At 40.3% G+C, this 16861-nt stretch overlaps 1 protein-coding gene across 5 annotated transcripts in view; it reads right to left on the reverse strand.

Annotated features, from left to right (window-relative positions):
• Positions 1 to 16861, reverse strand: part of LOC102217803 (leucine-rich repeat and immunoglobulin-like domain-containing nogo receptor-interacting protein 2) — a 191926-nt gene that overhangs the window by 71328 nt on the left and 103737 nt on the right. For 4 of the 5 annotated variants that reach the window (XM_023328109.1, XM_023328108.1, XM_023328107.1 and 1 more), the window contains one exon: positions 6617 to 6703. The exons of the other annotated variant lie outside the window; for it this stretch is intronic. The gene's annotated coding sequence lies outside the window, so the exon portion shown is untranslated. The remainder of the gene's footprint in view (positions 1 to 6616; positions 6704 to 16861) is intronic. 5 annotated transcript variants of the gene reach the window in all.

Raw genomic sequence — 16861 nt, forward strand, 5'->3', positions numbered from 1 at the left:
GCAGAATCCTCCTACCAGTTGAATCCCATTCATCATAAATCCTAATGAGGTTTGAACCGAGTCTGGCTGTTTGTTTATCAGCTGTTTGCAGGCTTCCTGCTCCGGCTCGGTTTTCTGTGTATGAAACGGCGGCCGTGCTTCCTACTGCGCCTCGCTGCTCTGTCACTACCTTCCTCATTCACATAGATTATTTTTCACTTTCATACCTCAGAGTGAGCAGCCAGATCTAATAATACCATGGCCAATTGATGCCGGGGAAATGTACCACTTCATTGGGGAGAGGAAAAAAACACAACAAGAGTTAAAAATACAAACCATGTTCTCCATCAGCAAATGTCAGCAGTGGAACCTTCATGCAGCTGCATGAAAAGACGGCAGATGAGAATTTTCATGGGAAAACATGAAAACATGCATGATGACTAGCAACCTTCTGTCTGCAGAAATGAACAGAGGAATATGAAGACTGCTCTGTTAGAATAAAGGCCACAATTTGATCTGTCCGCTTTTTAATTAGAATTAAATGTTTGCTTGACATTAAACGATAAGGGCTGATTAAGAACGTTAGAGTACAAGTAATGTTTGGCCCAAACATAATTAAGTTAATAGGATGCAGCAGCTTTGACTTATGCAGCGTGCTAAGTGAATTAATCCCTTTTACCTGGGGAGTGATGGTAGGAGAATGTTCTCTGTCCTGAACAAAGACATTCAGAACCGGGCCTAATGCCATTAGGACCAGTACAACCAGTACAGGGACAGAACAATACAGAAAACCTGTTAACACAAACCAGCTCAACATTTTCCTCAGTTTGTTCAAACAGGATTATTTTCTCAACTAGAGTCACGATCAGTGGCGGAGCTAGACTTTTAAATTTGGGGGCCCAGTCAGATGTCCGCCCCCCTCTGGCTCCGCCCCTGGTCACGATCAACACGATTCTGCCTCAGTTAAATATTAGATTTATTGGCAGATGTTTGTGAGAACCAAAAACTATTTAAACAACTAAATTTGATACAAAATGCCACTTTGAATGATTAATATTTATAAACATGCTGCTATGATCTACAGGAAACCATAAAGTAATTTGTCAGCTAACCCAGGAATTTTGAACAGTTTTGAGTATTACTCATCAAGTTACAGTGAAGGTTTCCAGGCGTGACTTTCTAAATGTCGGTTTTAGGGGAAAATATGAAGACCAATATTCATAATTTTTATAGCCTCCTTTTGATCTTATTTTAGGTAGTTTTTTTATTTAACATCCTCAGAGATTCTTTCCAGAGTCATAAATATGTTTATAGGAAAGTTTGAAGAACTGTAGCTGTCACTGAGTCAGTTAATAAAATCAGTATTTATTCAATCACTGGTAAAGTTACAGATTAGCCTCAGAGTTAGCATTCAGGAAAAGTCAGCAGTGAATCACAAAAATGTCCTGGTCGTTTCATTCAGTGGAAAACTGACATTTATGTTATTTAATATTCAGTCTGCTTACAGTTGAACTGACTACAAAAAAACTCAACACCCATAATGCAACTGGCTCCAGCTTTACACAATAATACCTTTGCTGCTTTGGATGTTTATTTTAATCTCTGCTTAGATCTTCTGAACTGATGTTAGAGTTTAGAAAGAAGTTAGTAGAAGCAGCAGCTGAACGATCAGCAGGTTCATCCGACGTCGCAAAGCATCAAAATAACATCAGATTTTAACTGGAATGAAACGCTTTCTGATTAGGATGCAAAACAAAACGCCAACCTTGGATAGCTCCTCCCACGAGTCGCCGCGATGTTCAGATTAAATGTTGAGACGGAAGAAATGACATTATCTGTCTGCAGACTCTTAACACAGCTTCACCTCTGCTGCTTTTCTTTATCTTTCTACCCTTAAAATGAGATGCATCCTTCTCCACAGCCATGCCACTTTCATTTCATTCTGAGCATTCAAACACACACACGCACACACACGCACACACACACACACACACACACACACCAACGAGTGCAAATGTCTGCGCCCCCACACGGACACAAAATCATAAAGTGATGCATGCAATCTAAAATCTGACAAAAGCTTTGGAACCGGAAGGCAAAGTTTGACTTGTGAATAAAACCTCCTGTCAGGAGAATCTTTTTGTTGCTTGAATTCTGGAACTGACTTCAGAAATGAAGGATTTGCTCTCAGATGTCAGGCATGAAACGTAAACGTATCACAGGAGGGTTCAGCTGTTCTGGGTTCTGCTTCCATCAGGACTGGTTTTCATCAGTAACATGCTCTCTTTTCAAAATAAAAGCTAATATTCTGCTGGATGGGCCTTTGCTTTGATCATGGCACATATTACCGGTACTTCTATAAATTTCTGTAGAGAAATCATTTCTCTCATTAGATCTTGAGGAGACGATTTGGACGGCTTTGGAAATTCATGTGAAACATTCCCAGTATGGATCAGTTTGGACTTGGCCAGACCAAGTGTGAAAACTCTGTGTCACGCTCTAAACTTTAACGCTCCTGCACACTTCGAACCATAAGAATCGTAGCATTATGCTCCTCCTCCACAGCCTGGTGCAGTGGACACCAGCATGATGGATGGATCACTTCACACAACCCTTTCCTCCTCCATCACCGGTACCACTGCTCCAGAGTCCAACCTCTGTGCTTCCATCCAAACCACCTCTTTTCTCAGATCAACTCTCTGATCTGTGGATTTCTCCAGACAACAAGGCTTAGACCCAAAGCCTTGATTAGATTTCCCTTCCTCTCCAGAGGAAATCATGAGGGATGTGCCAAAAATCTGATTCAACAAAGAATCATCACTGTCATTTACTGCAATTCAAAATCAGCTTAAAACGTCATAAAATCCATTTTATAACAATGTGAAGCGTTCTGACGCCGGTAATGGAACATAGGCAAGCGCAGAAATCACCACAATAAAGAGGAAACTACAAGATGAAAAAGAATCTAGTCCCGACAGAAAATATTTGAACTCATTTTGGATTTTACCGAGAGAAGATGGAGCTGGACATGAGCTTCACTACGATCAAGGTTCACAAAATTAAGCTTGATAACTTTGGGAACAACGCTAATGCACGGCGCTAAGCAATAGCGGCACTGTGATATAACGACGCTACGCTACAGCGACGCTAAGCTACAGCGACGCTAAGCTATGCCGTTCCCTCCAATACAGAGCTCTGTGATTGGTCAGAAGGTTGTGGCCATGTTTTATACAGAAATGTTGATATTTCGTTTCAACTGGTCCACTTCCACTGTCCTGTTTTAGTATCTGCAGACGACATGAATATGGCGCGTGGAGCGCATGGAGGTGATTAGCTGGTTAGCATTGTTAGCTCTGGTCTCATGTTCCTCTTTGCTTCACAAGGCTGCAAATTATATGTGTCGCCTGTTCTCTTTCCTCTGCAGCTCTAATGAATTTAAATAATACATGAGGTATTTTCATTGGATTACTATAATGAATTACATTTTTGTGGTATTCTAATTTATTATAATATCATATGATGCGCAGTAAAGTAATATGTCCAACATTGTTCTGTGGAGTAATAATGAATTCAACAAATCAGATTTTATTACTACAAAACTCACAGTAAGTCAACATAACATCCACTCAAACAAATTGCATTACTCATTTATGACGACCAGGCCTTAGGATATTCAGTTGCAACCACCTTTGCCTCAGTCATGTCTTATTAGTGTCAAATTGTGAATGTATCTGTAATGGCTTCCTTCCTTAAACCAACGTATCCCCTGATATTTCAGGAAGCACTAAGAGGCAGAATTAATGAGGGATCAGATCTGACTTGGATTCCAGGGGTCAAGCCAACTAATGAAAGAACTGGTGACCTCCTGCTGTATTTGGATGGAAGTCAGAGTTATAAAAAATTAAGAAAAAGATGATTTCAGAAACTTTTTGAATAAAAACATGCTTTTCTTTCACCTCAAACTTGACTTAAATACACAATAAAAACTGAAATGTGTCCCTGAAACTCTCTCCTTGAATTGATTGTTATATGAAACTCTGCAGCGATGTACAGACACCCTGCGAACGACGTTCTCTCCACAACTCAACGGGAAACACACAGTATCTGAAATCCATGACTGTGAATTATTTATGAAGCTTTCTTTAGAAGCTCCCAGCAGTTCATGGAATCACTGCAAACTTAGCAGCACCTTTTTGTGTGACCGTGTGTCCAGAGCCATTTGTTTATGATGCGGCCACATTTCCTGCAGTTTTAAAACACTTTTTTCCTGGATGTACTGCTGCAAACTTTAAATAAAAGGTCAAAGGTCACAGAGTGGTAGATGGGGGAGAATCTGACTCAACACTGCTGCAGTGAGCTGGAGCACATAGAGCCAAAGACACTGCAGGAGATCAATGAGTCCAGGGCCACCGAGCTGCAGGTCTGAGATCAGACAAAGTTCTGATTTCTGATACAAAACAGACTGACATGATCATAAAACTGCAGATCTCAGCACCATGCTCAGGAAAATATTTAATATTTAATCTGACGAACAAAGTTTCAAATATAACTAACCTCTATGTGAAGACATGGCCCCGCCCCTCATAAATGTAGAAAGTCTCTGCAAAATGGGTGGAGCCAAGAAACGCTGAGAGGCGTGGCTAAGAGTGGCGATGAGGGGGCGTGGTCAGGACGAAGACAGACCTGCTGCTAACTTCTGGTCTGTCATGGTGAACAGAGAGCTGAGCCACAAGACAAATCCTTCCATCCACTGATCTACGTCTCCATCCTCATCTAGGGTCATGACCTCTGGGTAGTGTCATCTGGGAGGGGATGAGACTCCCTGCTTCTCCACACCAAGAGGAGCCAGGGGCCCGGACAGCGGGTTATCAGGTTGGGACGCCTCCATGGTGAGCAGCAGAGACCCAGAGGAAGAACCGGGACTCGCTGGAGGAACTATGGTTCTGATCTGGGAACGTCTGGGGATTCTCTCGAAGAAAAGGGCGTCTCTCTGCTCAGGCTGCTGCCTCAGATAAAGGAGGGATGGACTGAAATGTTAGCAAGGAAGCCCCAAACTGAAATATAAAGTAGATGTAAGGAACACAGAGTCATGTCACGGCGACCGAACACAGAACAGGAAGAAGGCCGCAGGTTTGATGTCCGCAAAGCTTCCTTTCTTAATCTAAAAAAATCCATAAAATTTCAGAGAAAGATGCATGAAAGTGGCATTTTAAGGCTCAGATGTAGAGGTTGTACAACGAAGCAGCTAAGCTTCACCTCAATGTGAGATCCATGGAGAACCAACTGAGCAAAAACAAAGTCCACCGAGCGCCAGGCTACCCAGCATGCACTGCTGTTCACAAGAAACTTGACATTTCACCACAACTGCCAGGATAATGCTGCAGCACATGTTGCATTTTCTCTGGAGTTAAATTAACAATAAAACTGATGGAAAATCAAAACAGAACATATGAGCAAAGATAATTACAGCTGAGGAGCTTTGAGGTGTAAATATCGCGAGTGGAAAAGTTTGACAGAGAGCTGGCTGTTTAATCAGAAAAATCACAAAAATATATTCATCTGAATTAGCAGGGCTCTTCAGATGACAATAGGATCAAAAGCAGGTGTTTGATTTGAGCTTTGATTTGCTGTTGGCATCAACTGAACCTTTTGATCGAACACAAAACCACAATCAGGAAACCATGACGACCACAGAGACATTCAGAAAGGACAGTGGGAGGACAATCAGAGCCCCGAACTGGATCAAACTTTTACATAAAACACCAAAGTCTTCAGTAACACTTTATGAGAGAAACCAACACAAAAAAATGCAAAAGAAATAATTCAGGATTTGAACTATTTTGTGTTAATAAAACTCTGAAATCCTGGTTTGTCTGTGTGCTGTTGGTGATCCAGGTTTCCAAACACAAAAACGGCAGCAGCTCAGCTCTCGACCGGTGGGAAAATGTTGATGTTCTTTCTGCACAAAACACTCAAACTTTTCCCCAAAAAACAGCTTAAATCTCCCGTTGAGCCCAAACAGAGAACCGGTAGATAACCTCACGACGAGCCGAGTTCAATTCACGTTCAGCGTTCTCACCATGTGAGCTCCCCTCCAGAACTCAAACAAAATGTGCTTGGCTGGCCAAAGAGACCATTAATTGTTAATAACAATTAGTGGTGAACTTTATAAATCTGACTTTTATAGAGGAGCTGTGAGAAGAGCGTCAGGATGGACGCAGTTCGCCACAAATCAAAGACAGAAAACAAGGTGAAGAAAGTGATCGGATCACGAGTTAAAAACAACTTTTGTCTCAATGAAATGGTTTACATCAAAAACATGTTCATATATTAAGTTGGTCTAGTCAAAGTCCAGATTTAACTCCAAAAGTTACTGTAACAACCAGTTCATGGTTGTCATAGTAACTACCTCAGCTGAGGGTCGGTAGTTTCTTCATCTCCTTTGAATAACTGACAGACATATCTGAGAAAACGGCTGAAGAAACAGAAGACATGGAACGGCTGCAGCTGAAAGAGAGAAAGAGCCTGGAAACAAAATGGCTGAAAAGGAGAGAAATAGCTTGAGTGCTGGCCTTTATCCGACATCCCACAGTAACTACACAAGTCAGCTAAGAGACTGTAAATGTTGGCTGCTTACCACTTTCAGAAGCAATCATCCTCTCAGCCATGCTCTGTTCTTCTCTCTCTTCTTCTGCTGTTTCTGCTTCCACTTTTGCTCTTTTATCTGCAGAGCAAGAAACGGGAGGAAGCAGACAAAAAGTCACACTCCGGCTAGCAGCAGCCACAATCACTGGAGCTATTGAAATGCTGTGAAAATGTTTCTTAATTTACTCGGCTCATGGAATTGCTGTGTGTTTACTGCAGCTATAGTTTTGTACTAAATTGGGGACTAAAGAAGAGAAAACTGAAATACAGGCAGCTAAACACAGACGACTAGTGATAATGATATAGTTATGTATATATGTTATGTCATTGGGTCTTGGAGACATAATGTTGTTTCATTGCTGTGTGAAATAAGGAAGCAAACAGGGAAAGAAACAGACCCATAACCAGAGAAGCAGGAACTCCAGTCAGACTTAAGAATGAGTCGAACTTTACGTTTGCTCAAGCAGATGATCTACTGACACTGAGAAACGATAAATACCAACAATTCAAAGGACGGAACAGAAATCAGCAGTTTTAGTGGGACAGAAATATAAATTACTTTAAAAAGATCTTAAAGTCCATAATTGATTCCCCATCAGTAAATCTGCATACAGAAATCATCAAACTCTGTGTGAACGTGACGTTTCCGTCTGGAGTTATGAGGATGTTCTCTCTATCCACAGGCAGCGTCACTGATATGTTGATGAATCTGTTAGGAGGCGCAGGCAGATCTCTCTGCCTTTTCACACATCAGCTGCTATGTTTACTATAATTTAATCACCTGCTAAATTAACACACAACCCTCTGCATGCACAGGGAACAGAAACAAGTTTATCTCCCATTTTATATAGAAACAATAAATTAATAGTATTTCTCACTAATTGACAATGTTTCACATCTTCTGGTTCAAATTGCTTCTCAGCACAAACACTAATTGGAAATTAAACATCAAGAGTTTAAACTGAGCAGATTAATCAGAGCTGATAGAAAATCCCCTTCAGGATCCAGATGTTTCAATTTTAACCACAGAATTTAAACTTTACGTTCAACAGGTGCAACTAATGAATACAGCAAAACACATTCCCTCATGCTATTTATGAACATGTTTATCTAAGGTCATTGAAGTCATTTTGTTCATACATTGGTGCATAAAATACAAGTCAGTTACTGAGCACACCATTGAAAAGTTCATTTCATTAGTTATTCAGTTTAACATGTGAAACATTCACACTTTACAGCAGAATTCTGAGATTAAAGTCCTGATTATTTTCTTTCAGTGGCCCTAATCCTCTTCTGTACACTTCTTCCTTCCACTCAACTTTCCATCAGAATGCCTGGACACAACACTCTGAACTGAAAGCGTCTCTAGTAACAATGGCTCCCAGTTTATCTTCATTGTGGACGTCATCAGTGTCTGCAGGACACCTGGCCGGTCAGCCATGATTATTTACTCCATAACAGGCTAATTACACATTATTCTTTGTTAGTGGCCGTACGTAACGTTCATTTTGAGATAAACTGTTGTTCTGTGGTTTTGACTCCCTCTGTTGTATAAAGGAAGAAACAAGTGCATGTTTGTTTTGTTGCTGGTGGCCAGAGGACATGAAGGATAAGAAGCGCTGCTCCAGGACAGGTGTGTGACAATTTCTTGACTTGTTGCTTCAACAAATCTCTGCTAGGGGATTTAGAAAACAAGACGAAGCCGCTAACAACCGGAGAAGCAACCAAAATGCTGCTGTCAGAAGCGTCAGACACTCGGACAGGCAGAGGGGTTTAGGAGCTCCTTCACAGGATCTGAAGGATGCCGGGAACTAAACGCTGCGGCTTCTGCTTCCCTCTGATTCTTACACAGCTACAAGATAATGCTAGCTTGTTCTTTTGTCTAGAAAAAGCAGAGCCAGCGTTATGAGGAGTCTTCTTCACTGCATTATTGCGACTCTCTGTAATGAGTTCCCCAACCAAACTGTAGAAGGAGGTGATTATGCTAAAGGCTCAGCTGACTTGGTGATTTAATGAGAAAGAGAGCAGCAGAGAAATGTTTCCTTTCAGTGTAAAGACAGAGAAATGAAACGTGAAAAAGTTTGGCTCAGGACACTTCAAATTAATTAACTTTGACACCTTGAATGCCATAGAGTTTAACTACAAAAGACACCTTTCCATTTATTTTTTGATAATGTGCGTCCCGTTAATTACCAGAGCAGTGTTCCCTGTGATTCCCACAGATTACTAATGAACTTTAAAAGGGTCATTTTACCGCATTTCTAATTATACCCTTATGGACTGCACTTGATATCACTGATGATTAATTGAAAACTGCAACGCTGAGCCAAGCCAGCCGCTCAATACTTCATCTAAAATGTTCACATTTTATGTATTGGAAATTCCTTCTTCATCATGTTCACAAAGACTTGAAAGTTTACATAATTGAAATGAAACTAACGTATCTTCCAAACAAACGTAAGGGTTAAAACATTTACAACTGACTGCTTGTTGCTTCGCTGGTGCAGATATTTTTGGATTTGAAATGAAGTAAGTTCATATTTCATCATGAGACCCGTCTACCTTGATGCCAGAGGCAGCTCTGATTTCAGAAAGTCAGTCACAGCTAGGAAACCGTCTGCAGGTATCATTTTATTTCTGCAGAGCAGAAACTGCAGTGGAACATACAGACAGCCAACTGCTTCATATGACATACCTGTAACGCCGAGGCCGGACACAGGAAGGACAAGAAAAGATGAAAATGAAGAGTTAAATCCTGCAGGAAGACGCATCGGGGGAAACGATCATTTTAATTTGATCCTCACTTTTATTTTAGAGGCATGTTTTAGTCACAAACAACATATTAAATGCACAGCAGAGCCGGTTCTTCACATCAGCTATTTGGGTCGCCACCAAGGGAGGCATCATGTTAGGGGAGAACCATAAATGAGAAAATAAACATATCATAAACAATAACAGATTTGTATGAGACTGAAGATAATGAGTTTCTCTGGATCTTGCTGAGACATTAGTCCTTTAATCCTGGAAATGATCTTCAGGTGGTAGAAGGCCGACTTCGTAACTGTCTTTATGTGGCTCTGAAGGTTCAGGTCAGAGTTCAGCCTGATCTGCCGACTCCAGATCGTTCCAATCGTGTCCATAGATAATTTTATATATATATATATATATTAAAGAAGAGGCTTCCCAGGAGGAGGCCTGGGGGAACCCCACAGATCAAAGGTTACTCATTGACCTGAACAGAGCCGTTCAGGTTGTTAACACCAGAAAACATGGATTACCTCCACGACTCACCAAAGACACTGAAGTTGGTCTCTGGTTTGAGATTCCCATCCACTGCAACACTTCACATCCATTTCTCTGCTCTGTTTTTTAGCTACTCGTTGTACATCTGACATGTCAAATATCAAGACTGGGATCTGCCCTGACCCCCGATCAGACCTTCACTGTTACTTCAACTCTTCCAAGGTCACAGAGCTTGAAGCCGTGCTACATTAAGGTCATCACCATGTGCATGCCACTCTCAGTTTCTCCTTCAAATCAAGTAATTGTGGTTCACACTCACGCCTACAAAATATCATTACATATAATGGGGAATAATAACCATATACTGACAATCATTCTTTCTCCTCAGAAATAATGGCATCAGTTCACCTGCCAAACATGGCCTTAACTCACAGGGATGCATTAAGACACCATTTGCCACCTGGAATCAAGATGAATATCAATCATGATTATGGCTGCTATCCTTAATTATCTGGCCACAAAAAATGTTTAATATGCAAGAGCACCTGGATGCTGTTAGAGAGATTGAGGCTTCATCAGCATTTGCTCTTCAGAAGCAGCTCCAGCCCGTATAAACTGAGCTTTATGTTATGTGGAATGGTGAGGGACAGATTGGGAAATGGGCCACTCCTTTTTCTACCCCAATTTACTGAGAGGCTAACAGTGAGAGAGGGCAGACGCATCTCTGTGGGGGGAAAAACTGCAAGAAAAGTATGAAGATAAATCTATTGTGTTGTGTTTTTAGAGATGATTCGACTGTTTTCTGTGGGTGTTTTTCAGGAAATCAGTAACAGGCAAAATTACCAAAACATTAAAATAATTCATCCCCCTGTTTTCTAAGTTTGTGCTTTTTACTAATGATACACCACTAATAAAGCAAAACCAATTACTCTGCACAGCTGGACATCTTTTATATGTGCCTTCACATCTCAAGCATTTGACTGCTTGTAAATACATGCCTGATTTAGACTTCTTTACAGTCTGAAAGTCAGCGGAGCTGCTGACAAGAAAGCAATTAATCACATTATCATGCCAATTAAAACTCGGTCTGCTCCACTGAAGGTAGAGAGCCAGCAAGAGGAAGGAAGATGTGATGTGACATTGAGGTACTTCAGGAAGTACGTTTAAACCATTAGGTCTTATCTATCACTCCGATCGGTGATTTGCAGATTAAACACTGAAGTATGTATCCTCTAGATAATTCATGAACTAAATATAAGTGTAACTAATTAAAACAAAACCTTACATTCTGTGTTTATCCATCCAATCTGACTGAGCTTCAGTTGGAGGAGAATGGGTGAAATGTTCATATTTAGATATGAAAAGTTATGAAGAGGAATATCTCAAAACACCTGCAGATGTTACTACAGAAAAATCTGGTTCCAAACCAACTGACAGATTTTATTTAGATTTAGTGATAATGCACATTAATGAACATGCAATGTTGCCATAAATACACCAGATCTAGCAAAATACTCATTTCCATCCATAAAAACAAACTGCACAAAATACAGACATTCATACAAACTTACATAAAAATACTAAATATATATAGTTGGGAAAAACTGGGGAAATATTGTCTGGATATAGATTATTAAAGAGCATTTGTGTGTTTTTCCTCTTGTTTACCATCATGTGAGATACATAGAAATATGTGGTTGTAATGTGATAAAGTTTAATACGTATGAATACTTCCTGATAGACATTCATGTCAGGTTAATCAGTTAAGGATAAATGTGATTGTGCTTTTAAAATTTCCACTTTATAGTCCAAGATTTGCATCTTTTCTAAGGAATTTATTTTTACCTTTCATGACTTCCATGATGAGAAAACAGAAAACCTGTCTGCCAATAAGAGTGACCTCAGAGTGAGATGTTTAGACAGCAGATGCATGACTAATAAATAGACGACAGTCAAGATAAACTCTGAGCCCATAAAGATTTTCATCCTGCAGAAAACAAGCAGCTCAACCAGCCGGTTGGAGGGAGACATGCTGGAGACCCCAGAGGCCCAAAAGCAGACGGCCACTCACTTTCTGCTTTCTAAAGAAAAGACGAGTTCGACTTAAACATCGGCAAATGTTTGGAGGAAAACAAATCTACACAATCACGTTTGTTCAAACCATTTACGTTTTCTCCAGATCCATTTTATAGATGTGGTTAAAAACAACCTATCATTTGGTTTGAAGGATCTGTGTCAGTTATTTCTATCAGATCAAACATGGCAGCAATTTAAAGTGATTTTAAAGTGAAAAACAAATAAAAACAAGAAACAAAAAACTTGTCAGTCTACTGCGACAGACTGGCGACCTGTCCAGGGTGTACCCCGCCTCTCGCCCGGAACGTAGCTGGAGATGGGCACCAGCAACCCTCCCGACCCCATTAGGGACAAAGGGTGACCAGAAAATGGATGGATGGAAACAAAAAACTTTTTAACTATTGCAGATCCTCTGGAAATCTTGAGTTTTATTTGTTATCCTGAAGAGATGTGAGAGTTAAGATGACAATGATGTCATAAATCACTTCACGCTCATCACGCAGAACTGGAGCCACTGTGCATAAAAACGATTGAAGTTCTGCAAAAAACACTGAAATTTCTAGAATAACTCTTATTTTATTTACAAAAAATAAAATTGTTTTCTGATGTGAAAAAAAATCACAAATTTTGTAAATGTATGAATTTTTACAAAGTCATAAAAGTGAAATTAATGAAAATGTTTCTGAGTTTTTTTTGGCTGAAATTCACTAGACTTTGGTCACTTTTACCTAAAATGGCCGTAATACTTCATTATATACAGACAGAGCTGTGGGAGAGCTGGGAGTGTGTGCTGGTCCCAGTGTGTGCTGGACCCAGTGTGTGCTGGGTGTGTGTGCTGGTCCCAGTGTGTGCTGGGTGTGTGTGCTGGTCCCAGTGTTTGCTGGGTGTGTGTGCTGGTCCCAGTGTGTGCTGGGTGTGTGTGCTGGTCCCAGTGTGTGCTGGGTGTGTGTGCTGGTCCCAGTGTGTGCTGGTCCCAGTGTGTGCTGGGTGTGTGTTGACCCTCCAGAGAATTAATGATTATATCTAAACCCAAACACTACATCATGACAACCTCTACAGAGAACATGTATGTCTGAATAGTGAATAATGAGATTTTTTGGTTACTTTATTAAACAACTGAAGCTCAAAAAGCCTTTCAGTAATTCCTGGATGATGAAGCCATTATTTTGTGGGAACATCTGTAGATTCATTTTAAGGCAACACATCAAACCCACTGCTTACTGCAGCGACACGTTGGAAACTAAACAACTGGTTTGGTGAGAAATTTGAACAAAAATCAGAGTTAGTGTGTTGCACAGTTTAAAGGCAATTCTGCCAAATATTAAGTTAATGTATCTAAACTTATGAATTAAAAAAAAGCTTTAAAAATTCTCCAAAAATATTTGATCTCTCATTCTTGTGTTTTGCAAATAAAACTAGAAGGAAAACATTTATTCTCTTATAATGTCAGAGTTGAAAAAGTTGTGTTGCTGTTCATCTCTGATTCCAGCTGAACTTCTTAACATCCAGGCTGCGATGATATATTTGTGCTTAAACAAGAAACAGACTGAAGAACTTCATCTTCCAGCTGGATATTCTGTGAAGCAGCCGCCCTCTGGGGAAAAAGAAATAAAAAAAATCTCTTCACGTCTCTGTTTGATGGGTAGTTTCAGGATTTTTGGGAGGTTTTGCAGACTGCAGTCCTCTGGGTTTTAATGAATCCACCACCTGCTACCGTAAGTTGTAGCAACGTGTCGACACAAGCACAAATTCAAGGTGCTACAAACCTGGAGGTGAAGTTACTTAAGGCATGTAACAGGTCTGCTCTGCACGTTTTATGACTTATTAATGTGTGCATAGATAAAAAACTGAGGTGAATAAACATTCATGTCTCAGCTTTGGAGCCGCTCTTCACCATCTGCAGCAAATATTCAATAAAGATATAATAAAATACTAAAATAACCTCACATGTTGATCATTCTGAAGGTTTGATGTTTCCTGTAAATCCAGAGACGTTTCCCGCCGTCGGAGCGGACGGATCCTCTGTGTGGATGTGTTCCCCTCTCAGATTTTGGGTTTCCAGCCACTGATCCTGACAGTGGGCCCCTCCAGGGGCCTCTGCATCAAGTGGAACCATTTTGACTGGTCCTGACTCAGGGGGCCGCAGCGTGACTCCAGAGAGGAAGAAATGAGCAAAGCGGTCACATTGTAAGCTGCACCACTCGCTCCCGATCCGTTCCTGTTAGCCGACTCACTGGCCTGAACCTTAATGAGATGCAGCAACACTCAGACACATGTAGCACGTCTGATCTAATTACACAAGAAAGCTTTATTGTCTCCTGCAATCCGTTCTGGCATCATGAAATTCACTCCAAATGGTTTTTTTTCTTATTTCCATCTCTTTCATCTCTAAAAGAAAAGAAAATAGTGTGATGAGCAGAGACAGCTCCAGCCTGGCAGCAGAAAGCAAAGAGTGTCATGTTTATGCTAAGGATGATGATTAGACTCAGAACAAATATATGAAGCTTCTTTCTTCTCTTTGTGCTGATCTTACATGGATATTTCAGGTAATTCACAGCAGAAGATCAGATTCATTTTCACTATCAGCTGTAAACGGAAGTTTCTTGTCATAACGTGTTATTGGTTCAATAGAAACCACAGTTCAGTATGATCCTACTGTATTTACAGTGCTCATCAGTGACATGAAAGAAATTTTATTGTTTTCTTGGATGTTGTTTTTTCAGGGTGGAACCATTTTGCAACACATGACTTAATATTGACTACATTTATTTAGAAATCTGGACGTCCTTTTTCTGCTGCTCTCCTCCATCAGCTCTGCACACTGGTGTGCCTGAATAGGCCACTTCTTCTACTGGGATAACCAGGCGGGATTGTTGAGTATTTGCACACTGCTGCCACCTAGTGGCTGGAGGCTTGTTTTTATTGGCCTAAGTTTATGACATCTAAACCTCATTTACTTTGTTTTTTGTTGTTTTCTGTGTTTTCCCTGGTTCTCTCTAAATGACATTAAACCAAGTACCAGTGGAATGGATCTATATACAGTATCTGAGCCTAAATGTGTATTTTTTTTAAATCTGTGTTAAAATTTAATTAAAACTTTTTCACCAATTTCTTGTTTTTAACATTTATTGATTGTATTCCCTGCATTATTTTTCTACCCTGGTTAGAGAAAGGTCTGAATGTATAATTAAAACTCTAAAGTTATTATGAAATTAATGCCCTTGAAGGGGGAATGACAGAAACTGCATTTTATGCTACTTATGCATCAACTCATTACAAATCTATATAAAGAAATTTATTGTCTGAGTGAGTTTTTCTGGAGTGTTGACCGACCATAATTCAGTTTGAGAACTGAGGTTGTCGGGTGTTTCTGTTATTCCTGATTAATTACTACGGATACGCTTAAGGTTTAATTACTGTTTGTTAAATTACAGAAGCACAAAAATAATTTATATGGAAATTAAGCTCATTTAGAAAAATTAAGGTGGTTATGAAATAATTCAACAATATTTATTAAAGCTGCAGTTTGTTTTTTCATTTGATTTCACAGTTTTGGCTTTTTAAAAGTTACCAAACGTCTTCCAGAGGTTGTCAGAGTGAAATGAAGAACAGTTTGCAGTTCTTAGCTACACGACGTTTCTCTGCAAACTGCAGATGTTTTCTGCTAACAAACCGTTTTAAACAGGTTTTCTGTTATTTGCTTCTATTCCTGTTTTATCTCCTCATTAAGAAGGTGGCAGGCTAAGATTGAGATTTACTGTAGATGGAGGGGCTGAGGAAATATTTGGTAAACAATTTTAATAAAAGGCTATTAATTTTAGCCCCAATGTATTGCTTTCCCATAGTAGCATGTTGGGTCCCCTGGTGTGTTTTATTTCCATACCAGTTCACTTCCAGGGTTGTACGTCGCTGCAGCAGCTCCAAGTGACTGATTGCTGTTATTAGTTCTATCCTGGTGGGTCGGCTTTCTGCGAGCCCTCAAAGGCGCTGGCTGGTGCTAAAGGCCTCTAAATGTGGATCTCAGAAGGTCAATTTTCATACTGAATGAAACAGAAATGTTCAGGGAGATATTATAAAAGTCAATTTCTGAATTTTTTAATTTTGCAAACTAGATTTCTAGGTTCATCCAAGTCGTGTCTGTGTTCAGTTCTGAGGTTTAAATTAGCGACAGCTTCCAGAAAGTCTCCAGAAAAGCTGCACATTCAAACAATAGCCTCCAGTTTCATTTTATGACTGTTTCACAGCCATAAATAGTCTGCAGGTATATAAGAGCCAAGTTACTTTCACTGCTCTCTGCATTTCACCCTCCAGGCACTATACAGCACCATTACAGTTTCTTGCTTCACAGGAACTGGTATCATGTGTTCTTTTGATTTAACTGACCGCTGGACGAGTCCCTCTGACTGTTTATCTCTAACTGTTGGACAGTGTGTGTGTTAATCACCAAATGGATCAGGTGATGACGTCATGGGGACAAATACGGCTTCCATGATCACTGGACACCAAACTGACAGGCTTGGCAGGCGCTGCCTCCCCTTCAGCTATCCATAGTGGGGACTATGAAATATGGACAGCAGAAAATTGAGATTCATCAGGCACGCCTGCCTTGCTCACTGAAATCTATATTCAATTTTAGAGCATCTGTCATGGCGGTGGCAGGCAGAGGCATGCTGGGATTGAGAATCACTTAAGTGCTCTGAAATTGTATGTAGTGGGTAAAAAAATCTCTGTTTATCTCTCAGTGTATTTGCCTGGTGATCTGCTGCAGCTCCTTCTTATTCTATATCTATGGGTGAATTGGTGTAAGAAGAGGCCTGGCCGGCAAACAGAAAGGCTGTTTGATTCTCAGATGAATTACGTTCACAAGAGTTTTCAGCCTGAAGCCACACTGAGTCTTAGATTTCATAAGTTTGCTGTT

The sequence above is a fragment of the Xiphophorus maculatus genome, chromosome 23, assembly GCF_002775205.1.
Source record: "Xiphophorus maculatus strain JP 163 A chromosome 23, X_maculatus-5.0-male, whole genome shotgun sequence".
NCBI classification, from domain to species: Eukaryota; Metazoa; Chordata; class Actinopteri; order Cyprinodontiformes; family Poeciliidae; genus Xiphophorus; species Xiphophorus maculatus.